This window comes from Triticum urartu, chromosome 2, assembly GCF_003073215.2.
Source record: "Triticum urartu cultivar G1812 chromosome 2, Tu2.1, whole genome shotgun sequence".
In the NCBI taxonomy this organism is placed as follows: Eukaryota; Viridiplantae; Streptophyta; class Magnoliopsida; order Poales; family Poaceae; genus Triticum; species Triticum urartu.
Genome location: NC_053023.1, coordinates 696,660,914 through 696,687,588, shown reverse-complemented (window position 1 = coordinate 696,687,588; position 26,675 = coordinate 696,660,914). Strand labels below are relative to the sequence as shown.

The 26,675-nt window shown below is 44.0% G+C and overlaps 1 long non-coding RNA gene and 1 pseudogene across 7 annotated transcripts; one reads left to right on the top strand and one right to left on the bottom strand.

Moving 5' to 3' along the window:
* Positions 1 to 14,994: 14,994 nt before the first annotated feature.
* LOC125537975 lies at positions 14,995 to 26,316 on the top strand (annotated as a pseudogene).
* On the bottom strand, positions 18,007 to 25,008 carry LOC125539838. Of its 7 annotated transcripts, none has more exons than XR_007297060.1 (11): positions 24,678 to 25,008; positions 24,146 to 24,314; positions 23,072 to 23,255; positions 22,179 to 22,471; positions 21,792 to 21,924; positions 21,452 to 21,535; positions 20,149 to 20,288; positions 19,925 to 20,068; positions 19,354 to 19,439; positions 18,941 to 18,992; positions 18,007 to 18,669 (listed from the first exon to the last, which is right to left on the bottom strand). It is a non-coding gene; the product is annotated as an uncharacterized LOC125539838 (long non-coding RNA). The 7 variants fall into 7 exon arrangements; XR_007297058.1 differs by having other exon boundaries at positions 18,007 to 18,420; XR_007297059.1 differs by having other exon boundaries at positions 18,007 to 18,420; positions 19,354 to 19,431.
* Positions 26,317 to 26,675: the final 359 nt, after the last annotated feature.

The window sequence follows — 26,675 nt, the reverse complement described above, 5'->3', positions numbered from 1 at the left end:
TATTTGATTGTCTTCCTTATGAGTGGCGGTCGGGGACGAGCGATGGTCTTTTCCTACCAATCCATCCCCCTAGGAGCATGCGCTTAATGCTTGGTTTTTGATGACTTGTAGATTTTTGCAATAAGTATGTGAGTTCTTTATGACTAATGTTGAGTCCATGGATTATACGCACTCTCACCCTTCCATCATTGCTAGCCTCTTCGGTATCGTGCATTGCCCTTTCTCACCTTGAGAGTTGGTGCAAACTTCGCCGGTGCATCCAAACCCCGTGATATGATACGCTCTGTCACACATAAACCTCCTTATATCTTCCTCAAAATAGCCACCATACCTACCTATTATGGAATTTCCATAGCCATTCCGAGATATATTGCCATGCAACTTTCCACCGTTCTATTTATCATGACACACATCATCATTGCCATATTGCCTTGCATGATCATGTAGTTGACATCGTATTTGTGGCAAAGCCACTGTTCATAATTTTTCATACATGTCACTCTTGATTCATTACCCTTCCTAGTACACCACCGGAGGCATTCATATAGAGTCATACTTTGTTCTAGTATCGAGTTGTAATCATTGAGTTCTAAATAAATAGAAGTGTGATGATCATCATTAAAGAGCATTGTCCCAAAAAATAAGAAAGGCCAAATAAAAAAAGGAAGGCCCAAAAAATATATAAAGGGGCAATGCTACTATCATTTTTCCACACTTGTGCTTCAAAGTAGCAGCATGATCTTTATGATAGAGAGTCTCTTGTTTTGTCACTTTCATATACTAGTGGGAATTTTTCATAATAGAACTTGGCTTGTATATTCCAACAATGGGCTTCCTCAAATGCCCTAGGTCTTCGTGAGCAAGCAAGTTGGATGCACACCCACTTAATTTTTTTTGTTGAGCTTCCATACATTTATAGCTCTAGTGCATCTGTTCCATGGCAATCCCTACTTCTTGAATTAACATCAATTCATGGGCATATCCCTAGCCCATTGATTGGCCGCGTCGATGTGAGAATTTTCCTTTTTTGTCTTCTCCACATAACCCCCATCATTATATTCTATTCCACCCATAGTGCTATATTCATGGCTCACGCTCATGTATTGCGTGAAAGTTGAAAAAAGTTTGAGATTACTAAAGTGTGAAATGATACGTCTTCAACGTATCTATAATTTTTGATTGCCCCATGCTATTATATTATCTATTTTGGACGTTAATGGGCTTTATTTTACACTTTTATACCATTTTTGGGACTAACCTACTAACCAGAGGCCCAGCACAAATTGCAGTTTTTTTTGCCTATTTTAGGGTTTCGAAGAAAAGGAATATCAAACGGAATGAAACCTTCGGGAACGTGATTTTCTCAACAAACGTGATCCAGGAGACTTGGAGTGGGCGTCAATAAACGATCGAGGAGGGCACGAGGCAGGGGAGCGCGCCTACCCCCCTGGGTGTGCCCTCCACCCTCGTGGGCACCTCGTTGCTCCACCGACGTACTTCTTCCTCCTATATATATCCATGTACCCCCAAAACATCCAAGAGCACCACGAAAACCTAATTCCGTTGCCACAACCTTCTGTACCCGAGAGATTCCATATTGGGGCCTTTTCCGGAGCTCCGTTGGAGGGGGCATTGATCACGGAGGGCCTCTACATCAACTCCATGGCCTCTCTGGTGATCTGTGAGTAGTTTAGTTCAGACCTTCGGGTCCATAGTTATTAGCTAGATGGCTTCTTCTCTCTCTCTTTGGATCTCAATACAAAGTTCTCCTCGATCTTCTTAGAGATCTATTCAATGTATTCTTCTTTTGCGGTGTGTTTGTCGAGATCCGATGAATTGTGGTTTTATGATCAAGTTTATCTATGAACAATATTTGAATCTCCTCTGAATTCTTTTATGTATGATTGGTTTATCTTTGCAAGTCTCTTCGAATTATCAGTTTGGTTTGGCCTACTAGATTGATCTTTCTTGCAATGGGAGAAGTGCTTAGCTTTGGGTTAAATCTTGCGGTGCTCGATCCCAGTGACAAAAAGGGAAATGACACGTATTTTATTGTTGCCATCGAGGATAAAAAGATGGGGTTTATATCATATTGCATGAGTTTATCGCTCTACATCATGTCATCTTACTTAAAGAATTACTCTGTTCTTATGAACTTAATACTCTAGATGCATGCTGGATAGCGGTCGATGTGTGGAGTAATAGTAGTAGATGCAGAATCGTTTCGGTCTACTTGTCGCAGACGTGATGCCTATATACATGATCATACCTAGATATTCTCATAACTATGCTCAATTCTATCAATTGCTCGACAGTAATTCGTTTACCCACCGTAATACTTATGCTCTTGAGAGAAGCCACTAGTGAAACCTATGCCCCCGGGTCTATCTTCCATCATATTAATCTTCCAATACTTAGTTATTTCTTTTGCTGTTTATTTTACTTTGCATCTTTATTTCTATTTATCATAAAAATACCAAAAAAATAAAAATGCCAAAAAATATTATCTTATCATATCTATCAGATCTCACTCTCGTAAGTGACTGTGAAGGGATTGACAACCCCTTTATCGCGTTGGTTGCGAGGTTCTTATTTGTTTGTGTAGGTGCATGGGACTCGAGCATGATCTCCTACTGGATTGATACCTTGGTTCTCAAAAGCTGAGGGAAATACTTACACTATTGCAGAACCGGGCTTTAGCGCCGGTTCGTAAGGGCCTTTAGTGTCGGTTCCATAACCGCCACTAAAGAGTGGGGACTAAAGGTCCCCCCCTTTACCGGTTCATCACGAACCAGCACTAAAGTGCCACCATGTGGCACGAGCCAAGCCCGGGTGCGTGTAGGACATTAGTACCGGTTGGTAACACCAACCGACACTAAATGTTTTGGTTTTATTTTTTATTTTTCCATTAATTTTGTGTTTTCCATTTAATTCTTTTTTGTTTGCTGGTATTTTACGATACTACATATTGTACACGTTATGCATATATATAAATAGATTTTCTCATAGAACCGATCATATATATATATCACTGAATGTCTCACAACCACCATTAATTATTCACACATACACATGTGTGTGTGTGTCTATATATATATATATATATATATAATTTCTCCTACATGTTGCCTTGGTGCCTTCGGAGCACGATAATAAGTGGTTCATGGGGGTGGTAGCGGGTAATAGTATTCTCCTTTGAGATCTATGACCTGGTCGAGCAAAAATCCTGCTATTTCCTCTCGAAGTGCTAGTATGCGCTCCGTTGTTAGGAGCTTCTCCCGCACCTCTTTGAACTGTTAAGAAGGAGATCAATATGCATGTGTATTAGTTGTGTGACTAGATATCGATAATGATGTAAATATTGTGAATAGTGTTCTGGCAAACGTACCCATTCCTGTCTTTGAGATTTGCTCCCTTTGGACGCCATCATGCGAATGTTCTCGCAAACGTAGTATGCACACAGATTATTCCCCGGAGCCTGCCTCAGGGCCTTTACAAGAATGGAATTTAATCATATAATAATTAATCAAGCATGATAATTAGTTGATGGTATTGAAACAAGAATTAAAGAGATGGTAAGCTAGCTAGTAATACTTAATTACTTACCTTGGGTCGATACCAATACATCTTTTGTCGCCATTTGCCTGGAGTCACCTTGATGAACTTTGCCCAAGCCCTGCCCGCCAGCAAAGAAAATGAACAAAGGGGTTATTAAATAATTGATATCAGGAAATGGCGAACTAATTAAATAGACTGAGATATAGTTAATAATGATTGAAATTACCTCCCGACTATCCCCTTCACGATGGCGAAGTCACTTTATGCCTTAAGTAGTGAGTCCAGTACTTCAATCAACTTTAATGATTAACAAGATCCAGTGGAAACTGCATGCGCACATGTTTTCATGTATTAATTAAGCGGGCATGTGCACAACACTAATCAACTATCCTAAACCCTATATACTTAATTATTAACATCTAGCTAGCTAGTAAGCAAAAACAAAATTTGTAGTACAAGAAAATGTGACTCACAGGAAGTTGTAAGGAAGTAGTATATCTTCATTGCTATTGAGGCGCTTGAAGAACTCTAGCATGCTTTCCTCTAAACTTGCTTGACAACTTAGAATATTCCATGTGTACTCATTAATGGTATTAGGGTCAATGAACCCAATGCCATAGCCTCCAGATTTTTTCATTTCATACATCTTCATCCTGCATAATACCACAGAAAAGAATATAGTGAGGATAATTACAGGTAATGATTGATCAAAATGATCACTACAGCTATCTTGGGACTTAAATTATAGAAAGAAATCACTTACAGACAATAGCAACTGACGAGAGATTTGTCGAGTGCATCTTGATTGTATAACTGAAATAGTTCTAAATACTCAACGGACAGAGCTTTCTCATGGTAGTAATGCTCCTCCTTGACATTCACCATGAGGGACTCTCGATTGGAAATCTTGGTAATGTTCATGTACCACTGATGCAATTCATACATTCTCGTTGGGAGGTTCTTGACCTCCTCGGGCTTGACCAAAGGTTGGCCTCAGACATATTGCCGTTTTATTTCCTCCTCTCTAAGAGGAGACATGGGATCGATGTCGAGGAGTTGTCCAACACTGATATCGAGCATTTTAGCCTGCCTTATATGCTCCTCGGTTATTACCAGATTGTTCAGCTGGGGAACGGTTTGCCCACAATAATATACGGCGCGCGTACTCTCATGTGTTGTTGGCACAACAAGCGGGGGGATCGATTGCGCCACCTGTTCTCCAAGTTGGGGAACGTTTTTCCCGCATTTTTTGGCAGCTGCTTGTTGGCTCGAGCTCGAGCTCGCTTCCCTCTGTAGTCGTGCTCGATGTGCCTTCCTGAGTTGGCGCTCATAGTCAGAGTCAACGGGATTGGGAGATGGTGCTCTAGCCATACGAATGAAGTGGTCAATCTTTTCCTCAGGCACTTTCTCCCTTGGCGGCGGTGCCGGTTTCAGTCCAAAATGGGCGTCCACTTGGGCCTTCACTATGGCTTTGTTTTGCTCCTCGGTTATGTCGTAAGGCCTCTGAGGAAGAGGAGCGAGGCTGCTTGGACCATATTTATATCGCTTGCCTCCGCCTGTACCTCCTGTACTACCTCGACTCGTACCGCTACGCACCATAGCTGCGGCGTGTCTCTTCTGCGATTGCTGAGGCAGCGGAGATGGCTGACGTGGTTGAGTTGGAACAGGAGTCTGCTCTCGCATTGGTGGACTTGGAGGAGCGGGAGTCTGCTGACACGGTGGTGGACTTTGAGGAGGAGTCGGCTCAAGCGTTCATGGACTTGGAGGAGCGGGAGTCTGCAGACACGGTGGCGGACCTCGAGGAGGAATCTACTCACGCGTTCGTGGACTTGGAGGAGCGGGAGTCTGCTGACACGGTGGCGGACTTTGAGGAGGAGTCGGCAGACGCGGTGTTGGTGGACTTCGAAAGATGATGCAATCCTTTCTCCAAAGGATGGTACGATGTATGGCCTCTCCCAGTGTGTGCTCGTCGTCACCTCCAGGTATGTCAAGTTGTAGCCCCGAATATGGGTCCACCACCTCAGCAACCAAGACACGAGCATAGCCCGCTGGAATCGGGGCGCAATGGAAGGTTGCTTCTGGGGTAATTGTGAAAGCAACGACGTCCGACACCTTCATGGATATGTTCTTCATTTTGAAGTGTAGCTCACAGTTAGTGTTCTCTATGATGTCATCCACAGGGTATGTATCCAGCAGTGCGTCGCCCGGGGCGGAACCAACGCTGCTTCTCGGCATGGATGGGACGGTGCTATCCAGTGCTGGACGATCATCCGCTTGCTGCTGCCGCTGTTGAGACCCCCTTTCCTGGCTAAGTGAGTCGATCTGCTGCTGCTGCTGGAATTTGAGTGCCAAGTCCACATGCCTTGCTTCTAGGCCTTGAAGGCGTTCTGCGTCCTGCTTCCTCTGCTCCTCCTCCAGCTTCCTCTTCTTCTCCTCCTCCCTCTTCTTTCTTGCACGGGTCCTGTAATCGTCGTTCCATTCTGAAAAGCCCTCATACCAGGGAATAACGCCCTTGCCTCGTGTTCTTCCCGGGTGTTTAGGATTTCCCAGGGCGCGCGTAAGCTCGTCGTTCTCTCTGTTGGGCGTGAACACGCCCTTTCGAGCATCTTCTATTGCGTCAAGTAACTTTTGTTCGGCTCCTTTTAGACTTGCCTTCTTCGAAACCTCGCCTGTCTTCGGGTCCAACTCCCCTCCATGCGCATAGAACCAAGTTCTGCACCTGGGGGCTAGCTCCTAGTAACTGGAGTGACCCTGCATCCTCCATATCTTGCTCAGACTTATCCCACTTAGGCATTGCCACCACGTAGCCACCTGGCCCCAACCTATGGAACTGCGTCTTTTTTCGGCATTGGCCTTGTTTTTTCTCGACCGTTCCTTAGATAATTCTGATTCCTTGAATTCCACGAAAGCGGGCCAGTGTTCTCTTTGCTTCTCCAGTGTTCCTGTGAATTCAGGAGTCTTCCTGTTTGCAGCGAGGTAGTTGGCCCATACAGTTTTCTTGTGGGTGTTGAATGCAATTGCCATCTTCTTAAGAGCAGCATCCTTGACTTTCTGCACATCTGCATCAGTGAAATAATCTGGTAGGGTGAAATGTTCCATCAGAGATTCCCAAAGATTGTCTTTTGCTCTGTCGTCGACCCAAGTAACATCTGGACGTTTAGTTTTTATCTCTTTCCATTCTTGAATGGAGACCGGGAGTTGGTCCTTCACAAGAACTCCGCACTGACAAACAAACTTGTTCGCAATGTTCTTAGGCGTGAGGGGTTCGCCACCCGCTTTGATGGAATCGATGTTGTACTTTACACCCTCGTTCAACTTTTTGCCCGGGCCTCGCTTTATCCTACTATCTGTAGAAGTAGATTTGCTCGATCCGGAAGGCTAAAAGAAGAAAGATCAATTCGTTAATATATCTTCAAATAAAAAACATGTGATGATCACTAGATGCCTGCTTATATAAATATACCTCGCCGGTAGTCTTTGTTATTTCAAGATCAACATTGTTTGTGTCATCATAATCATAATCATAGTTCATGACTTCATCAGCTCGGTCGTCCTGATCGAATATCTTATCATCACCCTCCACGGTATTGTTCAGATATTGGGAGCCGTCATCTGCTTCATTCATATCATCTGGCCTGGTAGGGCTGCGTATGATCTCGAACATGGACTCTTCTCCCTCTCTGCCGGTATTGTCCGCCATAGCTTTTATTTAACACTAATCCAGAAGAAATATAAAACAATTTAGTATTCAAATTACAATGCATGGATGCAATCAATAAGGAAAAACTGAATCATATAGTACATAATATGCATCGTCTCGAATAATATATAATCTCGAATACATCATCTCGAATAATATATAATCTCGAATACATCATCTCGAATAATATATAATCTCGAATACATAGTCTCGAATAATCACTGGCTAGGTAGCTAATAAATATCGAATACTACAGAAGAATCACGTGGACACCCAAAGAGAAGGAACCATCACAGGATCATATCTCCGGTCATCTGCCCAAAGAACCTACCAGGTATTGGAGAACCTAACGTCCATAGCAGCCATGTAGCGATGGACGTGCTCGTCCTCCTCCCTGACACGGCGACGCACCACCTCCGGCGGGGCCGGCTCCCTCTGCACCGAATGTGGCCCACGTGAACGCCACCAAAGGAGATCAGGGTCGACGACGGGACCCGGGTTCCTCACCAAGAGGCGAGCAAAGGTAGCACCTCCCAGTGCCAGCCCGGCGGGGCCCAGTCCCGGACATGGGTCCTCTGAAGCAGGACGTTGTCGCGAACGGGTCGACAGCGAGGATGCGGGCCGGGCATCGTCGAGAAAAAATACTATATGCCGCAAAAGTAACATTTTTTAAATTATTGGATTGTGATTTCTTATATACAAATTTAAAAAATGCTATCATTGCATATGTCAAAATTCTATATGCAATTTCATACTAATTAAGCATCTAACACTAAAAACAGAAAAACAACTTCTATACATCCATTAAAAAATAGAAAAACAACATTATATAAAAAATCCATACTAATTAAACACTAATTATATCCATCTAACATGCATTCATACATATATACTAGTGAAAAAATAATAATCTAAAACATGCAAACTAATTAAACATAAAAAAATACGTATATACTAATTAACTTAAGGAAATGTGTGTGTGTGTGTTCATCATGCTTGTGTGTGTATGGGCTCGAGGAGGGGCGGTGCCCATGGTGGCCGCCGGGGCAAGGGAGAGGGGATAGAGGGGGGAGAGCTCATAGCGGGGCGACAACGATGGCGAAGCAACGGCGACCGCGAGGCGACAGCCGGGGGCGGCGACGGGGGGCGGTGACGTGACGGGGGTGGCGAGGCGGGATCAGGCCGGGGGCGGCGACGGAGACGAGGGCGGCTACGGGGACGGGGGCGGCGACGGGGACGGGGGCGGCGACGGCAACGGCGCGCGACGGGGGCGGCGACAGGGACGCCGCGGGACGGGGGTGGCGACGGCGTCGATCGATCGGGGCAGGCGGTGCTTCGATGGGGAAACAAAGGGAGAATGAATTTTTTTCAAGTGCTGCTTATATAGAAGGCACCTTTAGTACCGGTTGGAGCCACCAACCGGTACTAAAGGTCTGTTTTGGCCAGGCGAAGCGGCGGGAACCGCACCCCCTTTAGTACCGGGGCATGGCGCCAACCGGTACTAAAGGCCCCCCTTTAGTACCAGTTGGAGCCATGACCCGGTACTAAAGGGTGTGCGCTGCCAGGCGAGTGGCGCAGAAGTTTAGTCCCACCTCGCTAGCCGAGGGGCACTCGCACCTGCTTATAAGCCCCGCCGCCGCTGTTGTCTCAAGCTCCTCTCAAAGCAGGCCTTCTAGGCCTACCTCTGCTGCGATGCCCTGTTGGGCCTACTGGGCTAGTAGGCCTGCATCCTGGCCCAACTAGAATTTGGGTTTCTAGTCGTATGCAGGCCGCTGTGGCCCAGTAGGTGGGCTTTTTTCATTTAGTTTTTTTCTTTTTTCTTTTCTTCTTTATTTATTTTGTTTTATTTATTTTTAGTTGTTTTTTGTTGTATTTTGAGTTTCTTTGTGAATATTTTTGCTTTAGGTACAAAAAATTACAAACTTTCTGTTAGTGCCGGTAGTTTTCAAATTTGAATAGTTTAAATTTTGAATTATTTGAATTTTGTGTGAATCACTAGTTTGTGAATAACTTAACTTTGAAAATAGATTTTTCAGTGATTCTTTTTTCTTATGTTTAATATTAGTGTGTTTTATCATTATATTCAATTTGGTAATGCTTAGGTATTTAAAAAATGAAATGCCTTTGTAACAGATGAGTTTTCGTCCGAAACCCTGATACTTCAAAAGAGATTGTCCATTTTGTACACGAAGTGCATCCAGTTTTTGCGGTAACCCTCTCTACTTTTTGCACATGCTATGTGGGTGAAATTAAGATACCATGCCAACTTTCAACCTTTTCTGAGTTCATTTGAAATGCTTTTCAATTTTAGGGTCATTTAGCTGAAAAAATCAATAAATGCATGAAAGAATTTGTTTGCACATAAAATTTCTTCGTGTTTCAAATGCCAAAACACATAACTACCCTAACTATTACAGAGATTCCCTCCTGGGTGTGAAACACAGAAGAAAGTTATGATAGTGAAGCCGATCACATCCCAGATCTTTGGGTGTGAAATTTTTTCTTCGCGTGTGTCCCTTTGCGTCGTAGCATGGAAAATCTTCATCATTTAACTGGATGCTCGGGTCAATATTCACTGTGAATGGAGCAATTTCATCAAAATTTTCATAATCTTCTGACATGTCTATCTTGTCATCCACTCCCACGATGTTTCTCTTCCCAGAAAGAACTATGTGGCACTTTGGCTCATCGTATGATGCATCCGCTTCCTTATCTTTTCTTTTTCTCGGCTTGGTAGACATATCCTTCACATAGAAAACCTGTGCCGCATCATTAGCTAGGACGAATGGTTCATCTGCATACGCAAGATTGTTGAGATCCACTGTTGTCATTCCATACTGCGGGTCTTCCGTTACCCCGCCTCGTGTCATATTGACCCATTTGCACTGAAACAAAGGGACCTTCAAACCACGTCCATAGTCAAGTTCCCATATCTCCTCTATGTAACCATAATATGTTTACTTTCCCATCTTGGTTGTTGCATCAAAGCGGATACCACTGTTTTGGTTGGTGCTCTTCTTATCTTGGGCGATCATGTAAAATGTATTACCATTTATCTCGTACCCTTTGAAAGTCATTATATTTGAAGATGGTAACTGGGACAACGAGTACAGGTCATCTTCAATAGAGGCGTCATGCATGGTATGTGTCTGCAACCAGCCGGCGAAACTACTGGTTTGTTCACATGTAATCCAGTCACCAGACCGCTCCGGGTGTTTGGACCGTAGAAAATTCTTGTGTTCGTCCATATACGGAGCCACCAAGGCGGAATTCTGTAGAACTGTGTAGTGTGCTTCAGTGAGAGAATGTCCGTCCATACATATTTTTTGATTCCCTCCTAGCATGCCTTTTCCATCCAGTCTGCCCTTATGCCGCATATTCTTTATCATTACCAGCAACTTTCCAAATCCCTTGTCAGATACACCATTCTCTGCCTTCCATTGCAGCAATTCTAGTGTGGTGCCCAACTTTTTCTTGTCAGGTTCGCAATTCGGGTACAACAATTTCTTGTGATCCTCTAACATGCGCTGCAACTTCTTCCTCTCCAAATCACTTGTGCAGTTTCTCTTTGCATCAGCAATGGCCCAACCTAGATCATCAGCGGGCTCATCTGATGCCTCTTCTTCAGCTTCTTCCCGCATTGCCGGCTCAGCTTCTTCCCCCATTGTTGTATCATTGTATTCAGGGAACCCATCATGGCCAGGATAGCTGTCGTCGTCCTCTTCTTCTTCATTGTCTTCCATCATAACCCCTCTTTCTCCGTGCTTGGTCTAAACATTATAGTGGGCATGAAACCGGACTCAAACAGGTGGACGTGAATGGTTCTTGACTTAGAGTAATTGTTATCATTCTTACAGCCAACACATGGACAAGGCATAAAACCATCTGCTGGTTGTTTGCCTCAGCCACAAGCAAAAAAGTTTGCACGCCATTAATGAATTTGGGAGAGCATCGGTCATCGTACATCCATTGTCGGCTCATCTTCATTACACAACACCGAAAAGACCAAATTAATATAAGTTCATACATAAAGTTCATACAACACTTAAATGCAACAAAAAAATAACTCTCTAGCTAAAGAATTTAAATGCAACAACAAATGTGATCAAGATCGCAACTAAGGTAACAATTGATCCAACAGCATAATGATACCAAGCCTCACTATGAATGGCATATTTTCTAATCTTTCTAATCTTCAAGAGCATTTTCTCCATCTTAATCTTGTGATCATCGATGACATCGGCAACATGCAACTCCAATTCCATCTTCTCCCCCTCAATTCTTTTCAATTTTTCTTTCAAATCCTCGTTTTCTCTTTCAACTAAATTTAACCTCTCGACAATAGGGTCGGTTGGAATTTCCGGTTCACATACCTCCTACATACAAATATCTATGTCAGCTTGATGGGCATAATTTATCAAAAACACGAAATGCAACAAATAGTTTTAAAAGAGAATATACCACATCCGAATCATAACCTGGACGAGGGCCGACAGGGACGGATATCAAAACCATGGCACTATGTATAACAGGCAACATACGGGTAACACAATTATACGAGTAACTATATATCCAAATCACACAAACATTAATTTTTATATAAAACATTCATGAACAAGAGGCTCACCACAAGGTGGTGCCGGCGACGGGACGGTGCGGGCGATCGACGGTGGTTACGACGGAGATTTAGAAGGCACTAAGTGAACCACACCTACATATGCAAACTAAGTGTTATTTTTGACCTCAAATTGCATATAAATCAAATACTAGCACATATATATAATTCCTCCCAAATTACTAAACTCACAAATCAATCACTATATAAAGCATTGCAAGAGCTAATCTAGCAATGAGAGATGAAAGGACAAAGTTGCTAACCTTTGTGATCATTTGAATGGATGGGGGCCTTCAAATCTTGACAAATTTTGGGCAAAATGTGTGATGAGCTTGAGAGGAAGAGGGGAAGAACAGAGAGGAGAGGGGAAAGGGGAAGAACAGAGCGAGCTCGGGTGGACGAAGGGTGTATGTAGGATGACCTTTAGTACCGGTTCGTGATACGACCCGGTACTAAAGGTGCTGGAGGGGCCCCGGACTGACAACATCCTGCCACCACTCACTTTAGTACCGGTTCGTGGCATGAACCGGTGCTAAAGGTTCGCCACGAACCGGTACTAATGAGAGCACTAATGTGCTTCACATTTGACCCTTTTTCTACTAGTGTTACGCTACTTTACTGCATCACCCTTTCCTCTTCAAGGGAAAACCAACACAATGCTCAAGAGGTAGTAGCGCCCATGCCAGCCGCTGCGGGTCGCGGCGTGGGTGCGCAGGGGCTGAGGCCTCCGCAGCCCGGGACTGTCGTGGTGGCGCCCCAGAAGCAGCAGCCGCCGGCGCGTGCGCTGCAGCCTCGGATTGCGCCGCCGCCTCACTTCGTCGCGCGGCCGCTGCAGAAACGGGATGGACCGGTGCAGACGTCGCACGCACCGCCGCCTCAAAATTCCGGGCTGCCGGCTGCGTCTTAGACTGGGCCACCTGAGCAAGTGGGCGATGGAGGCGCGGGACATGCTCGATTCCCAGCAAACCATGGTGGTAATGGACCGCCTCGGGGACAATGGGGTGATGATGGTTACAATGCTTATGGTGATGGCCATCATCGTGGCTCGTCGGCGGCGGGCGGCGGGCGTGGATATGCATGGTAGAGTGATGGAACAACAGAAAGACCTTTTCACGTCCCCTCGGGAGGCTTTATCGATGGGGGCATCTGGCCCAGATTACTGGTAGAGAGGTGGCTACCGAGGTTATCATGGTGGTCGTGGTGGTAGGAACCGTTACCGACAGCCTCCTCCACCCGTCGTTGTTGAGCCGACAGCCTCCTCGGAGGTGGTTGTTGCCGGACATACGTCGAAGTTGTCCGGTCAGGTTATGGACACGGTGATGGCGCTAGCTAATGCTGAGCTGCCTCAAATTGAGCCCATGGTGACGGGCTCTGTCGGTGCTGCTAACAAGTCAGACGGTGATAGAGCTTCCAAGTGGGCTCATAAAAAGGAGAAGATGTTGTGCTATCGTTGTGGTGAGAAGGGACATTTTATTGTTGAATGTGTGACCGAGATATGTGATACCTGCCTCAAGCCAGCGCATGATACGGGGAAGTGCCCGATACTGCGTGAACAGATGCCGAGTATTACCATTTATGGAGTTTACTGTGCCGAGTTGATGTTCTTTGAGTCTCCTAGTGCGAGGGAGATCCCAGAGGAGCCCCAGAGCACGGCCATGGGGGTTGTCAAAGTCACGAAAGGGGATGTGTCTGAGGCTCAAATTATGCAGAGGCTTAATTAGTTAGCTCCAGGTAACTTTCAGTGGGAGCATATCAGACTCGAGGCCAATATGTATAAGGTTGACTTCCCTACAGCAGAGGACTTGCAGTGACTTCTGAGTTTTGGGTTGTGCAGAGTGCCTGGCACAGAGTGCATCCTTGAGTTTCATGAGTGGAAGAAGATAGAGCCACAAGGAAAGCCTCTTACTCAGGTCTGGTTATGATTCTCGGGGGCTCCATCGAAGCCGCTGCAGGATGCTCGGATCGCTGCTAGCTTGGGGATACTGGTCGGGAAAACTGAGAGGGTGGATAAGGCCTTTACCCGAGCTAACAGGGTGGCCAGATTGCTGGTGAGTGTCCTGGATATTGAGTTCGTGCCAGACGTGGTTAAGTGGACATATAGGGGCCAGATATACAACCTTCAGATTGAGTTTGAGGACACCGATCTTTTCGCTGAGGCGCTGGCAGGGACTGATCTGGATATGCATGATAAGGATGATGGTTCGAGTAGTAAGGAGGCACGGATGGAGGATGTTGGGCGAGAGTTGTCCAACGGCCCGGGTTCCGCCTCACAGACGACCGGGAATGGGGCTGCACCATCATCTACGGTGCCTATGAACACTCTAAGATTTGGTTCGTTTGAGCCGGCTTCTGCTCCTCCCAGACTTTGGAGCGACCGGGTGGACTGTGATGATGTGCTAGAATGCACGCTCCCTCCCCTGGACTTTGCAGATGCAGATGGCTTCGTGGATGGCTGCTTGGATGTGTTTGTCACTGAGATGACTTCGGTCGAGGGGAGGATCATGGGCAGGAGGCCCCTCGTTCTCCTACTCCTCCTGTTGTTTCGTCACGGGTGAGGACTCCGATGATGCTGGGCACGGTAATGACTGTGTTGCAGATCGGTGATGGGACCGGTTTGGGAGGGCGGCCCGGGAAGGCGGCCTCGACCTCTACTTCTCTTGTGGCGGTCAGGGTGGCCGCTCCTGCGGTGTCCACGGGCTCCGGGAGCTGGCCGACGCCCGCTGAGCTGGAGGTGTTGGCCCAGGCGACGCCGGCCGTGGTGGCCGCGTCACCCTCCAGTCAGAGGGCCGGGTTGGGTGGGGAGCATGGGCAGGCGGCTTCCGCACTCACTTCCCTTCGCGCGTTTTTGGATGGGGTGCCCCTCGCTGTGTCCCCGGGCGCCGGGTGCCGGCTGACGACGCCGCAGGCGTTGGGTACCTCGCCGACGGCTCTTGGCGCTTCTCCGGATGGTGTAGCACGGCTATGCGTTGGGGATGGGGCTGGAGGCCTTACCTCAAACGGGACCACTCGGGAGGAGATCATCGCTTTTGGAGGGATTACGGATCCTGTATCTGAGGGGCGACGGATGAGCTGCCGCCTCCAGGATCAGTCGGATGTTGATGACATGCAGTAGAGGTGCGCCATGCGGGCAGCCAAGCTTCGTGACATTGAGGTCACTACTGGTATGTCGGTCAACACTTCCAATTCCATTCTGCATTTTTCCAATGATGAGATTATTCATAATGCAAATCAGTTAGGAGTTTCACTAGGTAGTAATGATAGTGAAATCTCTATGTCCGTTAATGATATCCTAGATCTTGAAGCGGAACGCGCTTTAGAACTGATTCGAAACTTAGCAGTGGTCAAACATATGAACAATTCTGACATAGATGCGTTGGGAGTCAGGGTGCTCAATAATTTTTGTGCGGATCTTGCCCCATCCCTTCCCGAGACAGAGGAGGATGATGGTTCTATATCCCTAAGGGACACTACCCCTATCGAGCCTCAGGCAGTTAGGTCCATGAAGCCCGGTTGTGAGGACCGAGTGGAGGATCAAAACAAGCCTAAACGCAAGTGGATGCGAAAGATTTATCCAGCTTTGGCGCTGCGTAGAAGTGCTAGGAACCGTACTACTATAAAAATTCATGATAAAATATGAGAGGAATCTTTTGGAATGGCAGAGGTCTGACAGACTTGGCTAAAAGAAGGTTTCTAGCGGATGCTTCTATCGAGCATAGGTTGGATTTTATCACCCTCTCTGAAACTGGAAGAGACAATTTCTCTCTCCAGTTTCTAAGTACTTTATCAGGAGGTGTCGATTTTGATTGGCATTGCCCACCTCCGAGAGGAAGATCAGGTGGGATCTTACTTGGGGTTAGATGCGAGTCGCTGGAAGTCCGAAGTGTGGTTATGGGAGATTTCGCTGTCAAGTTTCGGGTTAGATCAAAGGTCGATGGGTTTAATTGGGCACTGGTGGCGGTATATGGCGCCGCGCAGCCAGAACTCAAACTAGATTTTTTGGCGGATCTTGTCCGAATTTGCGGTTCTGAGCAGCTTCCAATCTTTGTTGGGGGCGAATTTAACATTATTAGAAGGAGAGAGGAAAAAACAATGATAACTTTGACGGCAGGTGGTCGTTTACGTTTAATACCATTATTGAAAGCTTGGATCTGAGAGAGATAGAGCTTTCGGGTAGAAATTTCACTTGGGCTAATACTTTGCCAAACCCGACGTTTGAAAAGATGGATCGAGTCCTCACGAGCGTTGAATGGGAGCAGAAATTTCCCATGGTAACAGTCCAAGCGTAAGAATCGCGCGCAATCTCCGACCACACCCCTTTGCTGGTTGACTCTGGTGAGGCAACACATGTGGGGAATAAAAATACCCTTTCTTTCGAATTGGCGTGGTTTGAAAGAGAAGGTTTCTTGGATCTAATAGCCAAGGGATGGGCTAAAGATGCAGGAGGGAGGACATTTGTTGAAAGATGGCAGAATAAGATAAGACACTTAAAGAAGTTTCTTACGTGGGTGGGCTAAGCATCTAGTGGGATTTATAAGGTTGAAAAGGATAGGCTCCTTACACTTATTCTGTCCCTAGATTTAAAAACCGAGTCCACAATTCTAGAGACCACGGAGCTACATGCTAAAGTAGACGCGCAGATGAGATTGAAAGAACTCCTGCGAGAGGAGGAATTGAAGTGGGCATTGCGAGCTAAGGTTCACAAAGTTGTCCAAGGTGATGCTAACACTCAATTCTTTCATATGATCCCCAATGGCAAGCACAGAAAGAAAAGAATCTTTCAGCTTGAGCAAGACGAGGGGACGATTTTAGGATAGGAAAACCTAAAATTATACATAACCAATTACTACAAGCAATTGTTTGGGCCTCTGGAGGATAATTTCGTATCCTTGGATGAGTCGAGGGTTGAGGATGTTCCTCAACTTGCTGCGGATGAGAATGATATTTTGACTGCCCCATTTTCGGAGAAAGAGGTGTTTGAAGCTATTTCACAGATGAAGAATAATAAAGCTCCAGGGCCGGATGGATTTCCGGCGGAGTTTTATAAAAAGTGCTGGCATATTATTAAAGGGGATTTGATACCGATGTTCCATGATTTATTCTCTGGACAGCTTCAGTTGTTTCATCTGAATTGTATGACATTATTCTCTTGGTGGACTATAAATCTGCAGTTGATGAGAAAAAGATAGCTAAACTGAAGATTGTACTCCGGTTTGTGGCATGTCTGTTGATATTCACATGCATATACCTTGGATGCAAGTCAAGAGGTAGAATAACTTCTCATTAACCCTTATCTCTCAAAAAGAAATATTAATCAAGGATTCATTTGAGACAATATTGATGAAACTATCATGTCAGGTAAAAGCAGCAGAAAAGTTCAAAACAAACATAAGCTAAAACACTTGAATGCTTCTGATGAACTTGGGAACGAAGATACAGAACTTCCGTCTGTTGGCTTTGAAGACATTCTCATTGCAACAAACTATTTCTCTGATCACATCATGCTTGGAAAAGGTGGTTTTGGAAAAGTGTACAAGGTAATGAACATTTTTAACTTCATTTCTGAAGAACAAATATTTTTGCCGTTCTCTTGTTAAACTGAAAAATGATGTGCTCGTGTAGGGAATGTTGGAAAATGGCAAGGAAATTGTTGTCAAAAGGCTTAGTATTGGATCTGGGAAAGGGGTTGGAGAGTTTAGGAATGAAGTAGTTCTAATTGCCAAATTGTAGCACAGAAACTTAGTTAGGCTTCTTGGTTACTGCATTCATGAAGACTAGATCGGCAGCGCGCCTTGGCGCGAGGGTGCCGGTCCTAACGATGTGGTCAAGCAAATATAATCATGGTTTAGCGTACGTATTCAAATAGGACAACAAAATAAAAGAAAGAAGAAACATTCACTTCTAATAAAAGACATCGAGTCACGTGACCACAAAAGGTAACCACTTCCATTAAGTTCAGTACTAAGAGCGCGAAAATGAGAGAGCAATGTCCTAATCTGAAACAAAGTTTGCAGCACATCCATATATAAGCAAGGCAGCTACATAGGATAAAGTTATACCAAAAACAACTTCACTGCAAAGGTAACATCTAAAAAAGGAGGTTAGTAAACACTTACTAATGATTCAATACTAAACATCAAGGTTCATCACACGATATTGGCAAATTTCATACCAAAGCATACTTGTTGTAACAAATATACTCAAAACAACTTCTCGGAGTATTAGTGCATTTCATAAAACAATGCTATGAAGGGGGGCATCCACGATACAACATACATGTTAGTCCTCAACTTTCATTTCTATCTATCTAAGTATATTGGAATTCCAAAGAGCGGTCTTTAGGGCGTCGTGCCCTGTCCAGCACCATGGTCCAGTGCTCAGATCCAAACCATAGAGCAGGTTACGGTGATCATGGTCCAGGTGGTGTCGAGTAGAAAAAACCACAATATATTACACGTGAAAGAACATGCCATTCTTGTACATAAGTGAACCCCTAACGAAGCAATGCCCTAGATCATCTTCACACACCTATGAGACTCCAGGTTGTAGCCTTAAAGATAAGTGTAGACAAACCATGTCAATAGTAATACATGGGATGCAAGAGTAGAGAACATTTACTGTACACAAAGCCACACCATTCTGTCATAGAAGTAGGGAGACAGAGCACTAAAACAAAGAAGAGTACAGTTTCCTTTCACCAACGGATGAACTTTGCAATTGACACTCAAAAGGGGATGAAAGCAATGGGAAATTTTCTTCTAAGACTGCCGCAAATCATTATGAATCATGGGCATGTGTCCTGCACACACACATGATGCATTTTTTATTATTACCATGCACTACTGCCTACTCTATATATCATTAAGAACAGGTCATTAATTCCTTTGTATGGTTGACACTAAGATAAAGTCACATGTTCAAATTCCATTAACCTAATAAGGCAGTAATTCAAACAGTCTGTCGAAGCCTTTCCAAAGAAGGCCCCTAAAAGATAATCAGCCAAACTATATGTACTGAACATAAGAACTTATTCCAGAGATATGTTAACAACACATTATGAAAGATTATACCTCCACAAAGCAAATCAGGGACGGCAAATCCACGAATGTCCATCCCCACTTCCTACAATTACGCAAAATAAAATCTAAGGTGAGAACATCACTGAATTCTAATTGAAAACTGAATTTTGCTCTGAACCATAGCATGCACTTGACAAAGTGAAATATAAAGAAATGGGGTTATTATATGAACCATAGCATGCACTTGAAAAAGAAAAAATGCGAACTGGAGCTAAACCTATATAATCATACAGTGGTATTTTCCTGAAAATTTAATCATAAAAAGAGAGAAAAGAAAAATCAGCGGATAAAAAGGCAATCAGCGTGCCGAATCACATCATTATATGAACAGGCACAAAGGTCAAACAGGAAGTCCAAGGAAGCCCGAGATGATGGTACCATATACATATTGTATACGAATATACCTTCATCGCCGGTGTATATTGGATCGCCACTCCGTGCCCCTTTAATGATGTTATTATATATCGGATGCTTAGTTGTTACTGCAGCTCTAGCATGAGCGAAAGCTCGTTAGTATTCTTATACTCATACGGCATTATATTTTTAACTGAACTAAGCATCCAACAGTGTGCGAACAACTAACCAGGGAGTCAATCAAAGTTATAGAACTAAAACTACACATGTACCCCAAAATCCAACTATCCATGTGAAATCGGAGAGAAGTAACCAACTGTTTTTTGTTGTCTTATATTTCTCATGACAGAGCCTGGGTGATTTTGTAATCAGTACAGTAACTGTAACCCACGTGCATATCAATGAGCATGATATGTGTCATGCACTATTTTGACAAACATGACAGAAAAAAATCCTTTACATCTACTGTTAACTTGATTCAGTTTCAAATGTAATGCTGGTTCATACATCCAGAGAAGCCTTGCTTATTAGCCAATTTAAGCCTTGCTTATTAGCCAATTTGAGAATCAGCCTCCTATAAGGCTATAAGTACCAATGAGGTAGGAAAAGAACAATATCTACCTTTTTATAAAACCAGAGAAGCAGTGGACCAGCGACTGGAGATGAAGAGCCCTCATGGTAGTTTATAAAACCAATGAGGCAGACTTTTCCACAATTATACAAGTTCGGATTAAGTCAAAGCCCTCCAGAATGGTAATGCACCAACTGCAGCACCATCAGTGTTAAGCATTTTAGTAAAATGATAAAAATAATCACATAAAAAGAAATGCCGGAAGCTTATATACCGGAGGCTCAGAAGGATAATTAGAGGTAAAATGTGCATCAAAGAAGAAGAGGCCATCATGGTAGGGTGTTCCCTTAGGGCCAATAATCGCAGCCCTAAGAAGATCCATTCTATCTTCAGCAACACAGGCAAAGATAGAAGCTACAAAAAAGAGTAGTTTTCGCAATTTATACTTCTAATTTGAGAAAATATACTGAGAAGGTGCAATAAAGAAGCCATATTTTGCTCAACTTCATAATATCAATCTGTTTGCTAGTGCTAAGTCAAATGAGAATTAGCTAAATCTCAGTAGACCAAACTTAGCTGCCGATTAGCCATAGGATTTAATTCTTTATCCAGATTAAAATTTCATTTATGTATCATCTTGGTGTTATTTCCCCCACCGTTGGATGAAAGATCCTAGGGCTCCCAGCGTTTACTGAGCAGTAGAAATCAAATATGCTATTTAAGCCTCACTATTTACTCAGTACAAGATACGCAAAACCGATACCAGACAAATCTAAGTATAAGTCTAGATCTAATAGATTTCAGAACTCACTCCAAAATCTTAAGATTTTACAGAGATAATAAGCGAAGAGCATAAATAGAATGCCTCCTTCCAGAGCAAGCTTTAAACTGACAGTTCTATACGTATCATAGGTACAGTGTGGATCCGTTTATGGCGTAGATTTTTTATTTGCCTCTGCCTATTATATCTTGCGAGACAGAGAAAAAAATGAGACGCCTAACAAATCAAGCAAGGCAACAAAGACGTATATTGAAACCTAGCACATGTACCCTGAAGGGAACCGCTAGCCAAACATATACTCATATATAGTGCTCTGTAAGCTCAAAAGTACTAATATTTCAGAGCAAACCATATACTTACGTCGCCACAAGCAAGCAAAAACAATCTTTGTCTGCATCTGAACTTCAGAAGCCAAATAATATAGAAAATAAACAATTCAAGGACTAAAATGAGGGTACTCTTTGATTCCTATTGTGGAGCGAGCGGTAGATTTCTTAGTCTGGTAATCTGATTTGGTAGTGCTTATACATCAAAAATTTGTTTATCAACAGAAAAACTATGTGATGCATTATTTACACACAAAAATATTTTTGTATAGGGTCGGAAATACATTTCAGCATCCAAAGCAATAAGAGAGAAATAATCTCAGTATAATTAGTACAGAGCAACAATATCTGAACTTGTTGTCAGTCAAAAGTAATAATATATGGAGATCATCTATCTTGCATGTGGTGCAACATTAAATTTAGCAGATCTCACAGACCAGACATGAATGTACTGAGTATAAAGGACATACCAGACCCATATATGAAGTAGAAAGGAAGACGCTTGAGTGACAAATGGGTTCGAGCTAGGCACATTTCAACTTTCTGTAGTTAAGCTGGAAAAACACCATAGTTGTTCACCATTTATCATCAATGGAAAGCAACCATATGCAATGCAGGAATCATAATCATATTTGTTCGTATCCATAAGACAAATACAAAGCAGGAAAATATCAAGGGAAAGCAACCGTATGAAATGCATATCACAAGACACGTGATTTCGGTCAAGTGGCTTTCAGGGGACCTCCATTGTGCAAAATGATAAGAATCGAGCTTGACATTTGAGAGAGAGGGAGAGAAGGAGAAATGGACCTGTAGATCATCAGCAGTATGATGTCCTTGATGGCGCCATCTGGTACATGGTGGTGGCGGCTTGCACTCTTCCTAGCCAATACCTCACCAGGTAAGGCAAGTCATCATGACCTTGTCCGGCTCCAGTGGCGACCTGCAAGCCAAGAAAATGGAAAGAGCAGAGGTCACACACACACAGGCTTTGTAACGGTTATTGATTAGAGTTATTTCTAATTAGGTGGCTTTGTAATGGTTATTGATTAGAGTTATTTCTAATTAGGAGGCTTTGTAACGGTTATTGATTAGAGTTATTTCTAATTAGGCAAAACACTGAACCAGTCTAGATTTTTTTTTCAAAACTGTACTTTTAGGAGGAAAAGGAAGATCACTCAACATAGTAAATACTACCTGGTGCTTCTGCCGAAGGAAGGAGGCACGCATGGCAAGCAGAAGCTCCATGGCCTGCTCCAATGGCAAGCAGCACGCGGTGTCAGCCCCGTTCAGAGCACAGGTCGAGCAGTAGTAGCAGCGACAATTTGATGGCCACCTTGATGCACTTCTCGCAGAGGACACGGTCACAACTCGTTGGTCCATCTTGTTCAGGGACACGGGGAGGTGAAGGTCAGCCCCTTTGGAGCAGCATTGGCAGTCCATCGACCACTCGCTCGTGATGTTCTGTTGTGAAGGTGGCGGTTCCATTTCTGTTCACCAAATACATGGAAAGATATTTATGCACTGCAGCACTTCAATAATGCATAGCAAATATATATCCAACCTCTACATTTTTTGTTACATAATGAGTGTAAAACCATTAAAAAAGAATAGCATGCAAGTAAAAGAGGGACAAATCAAGAGAAAGAATAATGCATGTATTGAGAATCATACATAATTACCACTGCAAAATCAGAAAAAAATGGTATACTAACTACTAATTATTGGAAGCAAAACAGAGTAGAGAGCAGAAATACATACAGCAGAAATCTGATAAGAATAATAAACTGGAAAACCTGACCAATCCGATCCTAACAGTACATTCAAGATCCTAAAACAAAAAGGATCACTGTCAGATTGTGCAGAAGTTTTCAAGTTTCTAGACGTATCGTATACACAAAGAGCATAACGTGAGTTTGTATGAAATATGAACATCCAAGAGAAAGTAAGAATTTTGAAAACATTAGGAACTTGTTCCAGCACGAAACAGCCGATGTATTATTATATTTTCTAGGTAACCAATGCGGAGCACGATATAAACCGGATAAAACAATACTCATAGTTCCCTTGGGCAGGATGGGAATGAATACCTTGGCCTGGACTGTAACCTGGTGGATTGACTGCCCCTTGGGCAGGCTGCAGCTTTCTTAATACAGTAACTGAGCATATGTGCAACCATGAACAGAACTGACAGCCTCTTGTCCAACTTATCAAAACAGGCAATATACAATTTCCTTTGACCCAAACAAAGAGGGAGATGATCTGTAGAACCTACTGATTGAGTAGTTAACATCAGTGTTTAATAGTAAGTGGATAAAGGGTGGCAGTAAAGTATATTTGTTTCTTGCGGAAAACAATACACTGAAATCCTAAATTTGAATCGCTCATTTGAATCTTGAATTTTTGTCCCTCGACCTTCAGCAGTACGCCAAAATTATAAATTTGTGAATTTATCGCATATGCGCTGTAGAAAACTATCTAATGAAAAATGGACATACCCAGAAAGGTAAAATGGAGGAAGAAACAATAGTCAAGAGAAGTACAATATGTGCATCTTCTGCTTGAAATTTCTCAGTCAGCACGACATCTTCTGATTTAAATCTAGCAGGTTCAGAACTACACTTTTTTTGTGACAGAATGCAAACTCCTAAAAATACCATTATGCACAAAATTTACATCCTAACATAGAGAGGGCACACATTTATGGTTGTTTGTAAGTCTTGTGGAGAGTAATCATGCTCAGACCTCATCGTCGTGTGAGCAAGACTGATGACTGCATATATGAGATTCTTGACATTGTATATGAGATTCTTGACATTGTAGGATTCCATGTAGTGATCAATAATCTAGAATATGGTCTGCCAAGACTCTAAATGAACTCCATACTGTCATATCTCTCGTATTGTATTGTAGAAGTATAAAGTAGATAGAGACACATTATCACTTCAAGACTAATCAGTTGCCATATATGAGACTGCATCAAGTGCAATTATAATAGTTCACGCTGCACAAGGCAATCACTTTGGAAACAGATCAGAAGATTCAGCATAATTAAACTGAACATTCTACACTATGCACACATAATACAAGCAATTTTGTACTGACAGTAAGTTCCAGTGACGAGAGCATCGCATAATATGGATATAGGGAGGGTTAGTTTATACCTGGTGGATCCACGAGAGGAAGTGAAGACATCATCGATGCCGGCGAACTGCAGCACCTTCTGGGGGACGCGGGCGGCCACGATTTCAGACCCCCAGGGGGCGGGCACCTGAGCTGCCGGCCAAATCCTTCCTCCGCCTGAAATTCCTCCACTTTGCTGCCGATTCCACGCTGCAAGAAGAAGAACCAGAAGTAGGGAGGAAAGAAACCTGGTCAGAACCAAATCCTGCGCAGAAAGAACAAGAAATCCATGGTGGGAAGCGAAGGAAACAGAGGAATGGAGCTAACCACGGGAACAGCGAAACGGATCCAACCATGGGAACATCCCCACGGCACCTAATTCTAATCAACAGAAAGGCAGCCACCAGCTAATTCTAACCAAAGCAAAGAGGATGGATTCGATTTGAGGGTTCTTCCACCAATCCATCTATCTATCTACAGATTGCCTCTCCTCCCCTGGATTTGATTCGGTTGGGTTCCTCTCCTCCCCGAGCGGAGGGGAGAGGATAAGGGGGAAGAAGGGGAGGCACGCACCGTACTGGCGATGGGACGGTATGGGGCTGGCCGTTCTTGTTCCCCCAGTAGCCCGCCTGACGGGCACGATGGAGAGCTTGGCGAGGATGATGGCGCCGCGGATGGCCGTGGCTGCCTCCTTGGCGCACTTGACGCCGAGGCCGACGTGGCCGTTGAGCAGCAGGGACGGACGGAGACGGCGTGGAAGGGCAGCCCCGGCGGACGCGCCCCCGCGGCGAGGTGGTGGGTTGGTGCGGGGACGTGCGTGGCAGCCGTGGACGGGGAGGATGGCCAGTGGGGAGCGGCGGCTGGGGTTGGCCGGGGCGAGTCGCGACGGAGGGAAGAGGCCGGCGGCGACACGCGAGTGCGGGAGCGACGCGGCTAGGGTTTCACCACAGGCGTGCCCCCTTTTATACCCCCGGAAAGCGAAATGACGAGAATGCCCTTGGCGGGGCACTGAAATTACACGTGGTGGCATGAACGAGAGGTAACTATTCATTCCTATAGTGCCAGCCCCAGATCCGACGGCCCAGCTCTTCCATGCGCTCGATCGGACGACCCAAAACTCATCAAGCAAACGCATCCGACGGCCGAGAGTTGCTGAGCTCTGAGGAGCCTTGTAGGAACATCCTTCTCTTATCTCTTGATGAGAAATTACTCATCTACGAATACTTACATAACAAGAGTTTGGATGCCTTCCTTTTTGGTATGTTCTGACTTATGTACGTAAAGAATAATTTTACATTAACTACGGCGAGGGTTTTACTATGGCTCAGAATACATCTCATTTTGCATGGATTTTGGAAGATGCTACAAAAAAATCTGTGCTTGATTGGTTGACCCGGTTCATGGTCATTAAAGGGATAGCAAGAGGCCTTCTTTATCTCCACCAAGATTCAAGATTAACAATAATTCATCGAGATCTCAAGGCAAGCAACATCTTGTTGGATGCAAAAATGACTCCAAAAATATCTGATTTTGGCATGGCAAGGATCTTTGGAGGAAACGAGCAACAAGCAAATGGGGACATAGTAAGTAATATTTATGCACCAGCTATGCTCAGTGTGGTATTCCCTTAAAGTATAGCTAATATATTTTCCTTCGAATTGTTCAAATAGTGGTTACATGTCTCCTGAATATGCGATGGAAGGTTACTTTTCCCTCAAGTCTGACACCTACAGCTTTGGGGTTCTTCTGTTGGAGATTGTAAGCGGGTTAAGGATTAACTCATCCCATCTCATAATGGACTTTCCAAACCTTATATCTTACGTAAGTATTACTAAAGCGTTCTAATTTCCAGCGGTTTAAGTACTCATAGTATCTTGACCAGAAATTGATTTCATTGATTCAGGCATGGAGCTTATGGGTTGACGGAAATGCAAGGGAATTGGTGGACTCGTCGGTTATAGAGAGATGTCCACTTGATGAAGTTTTACGATGTGTTCACATAGGACTCTTGTGCGTTCAAGACCATCCAAATGCTAGGCCACTCATGTCATCCATTGTGTTCATGCTAGAGAATGAAACAGCTCCGCTTCCTATCCCAGAGAAACATGTATATTTTACGTTACGGAATCATGAAGTTGAAGACCGGAGAAAATACATGGGAAGATCCGAGACTCAGAATGAAATGACCATCACAACACTGGAGGGACGTTAAATGTTTATTAGTTACGTTGTTCCTTGTTCGTAATTAAACTGCTAAAAAACCAGCGGTTGAGCAATTCCTATCAATTCATGTTTGCATACACGCAATAAGTGTACTGTCGAATAGATTGTTGTCAACATGCAGGTCGTATTTGTAAATACAGTCTCCTTGCTCCATGCACTTAATCAGTTTCTGCATTTGTTTTCACCTGGCCAAGTGAAGGAAGCTGCCTGGTCATGTCTGGGTTACAAACTTTTATGAGGTTTTAGAAAAAAGGAGGCTTTAAAGATAAATGTCCTAGAACATAAGTATGGTATGGGCTGAAGCAGTAAATAGAAACATGAAAGAAAACAAGGCAGTAATGCTCAGGC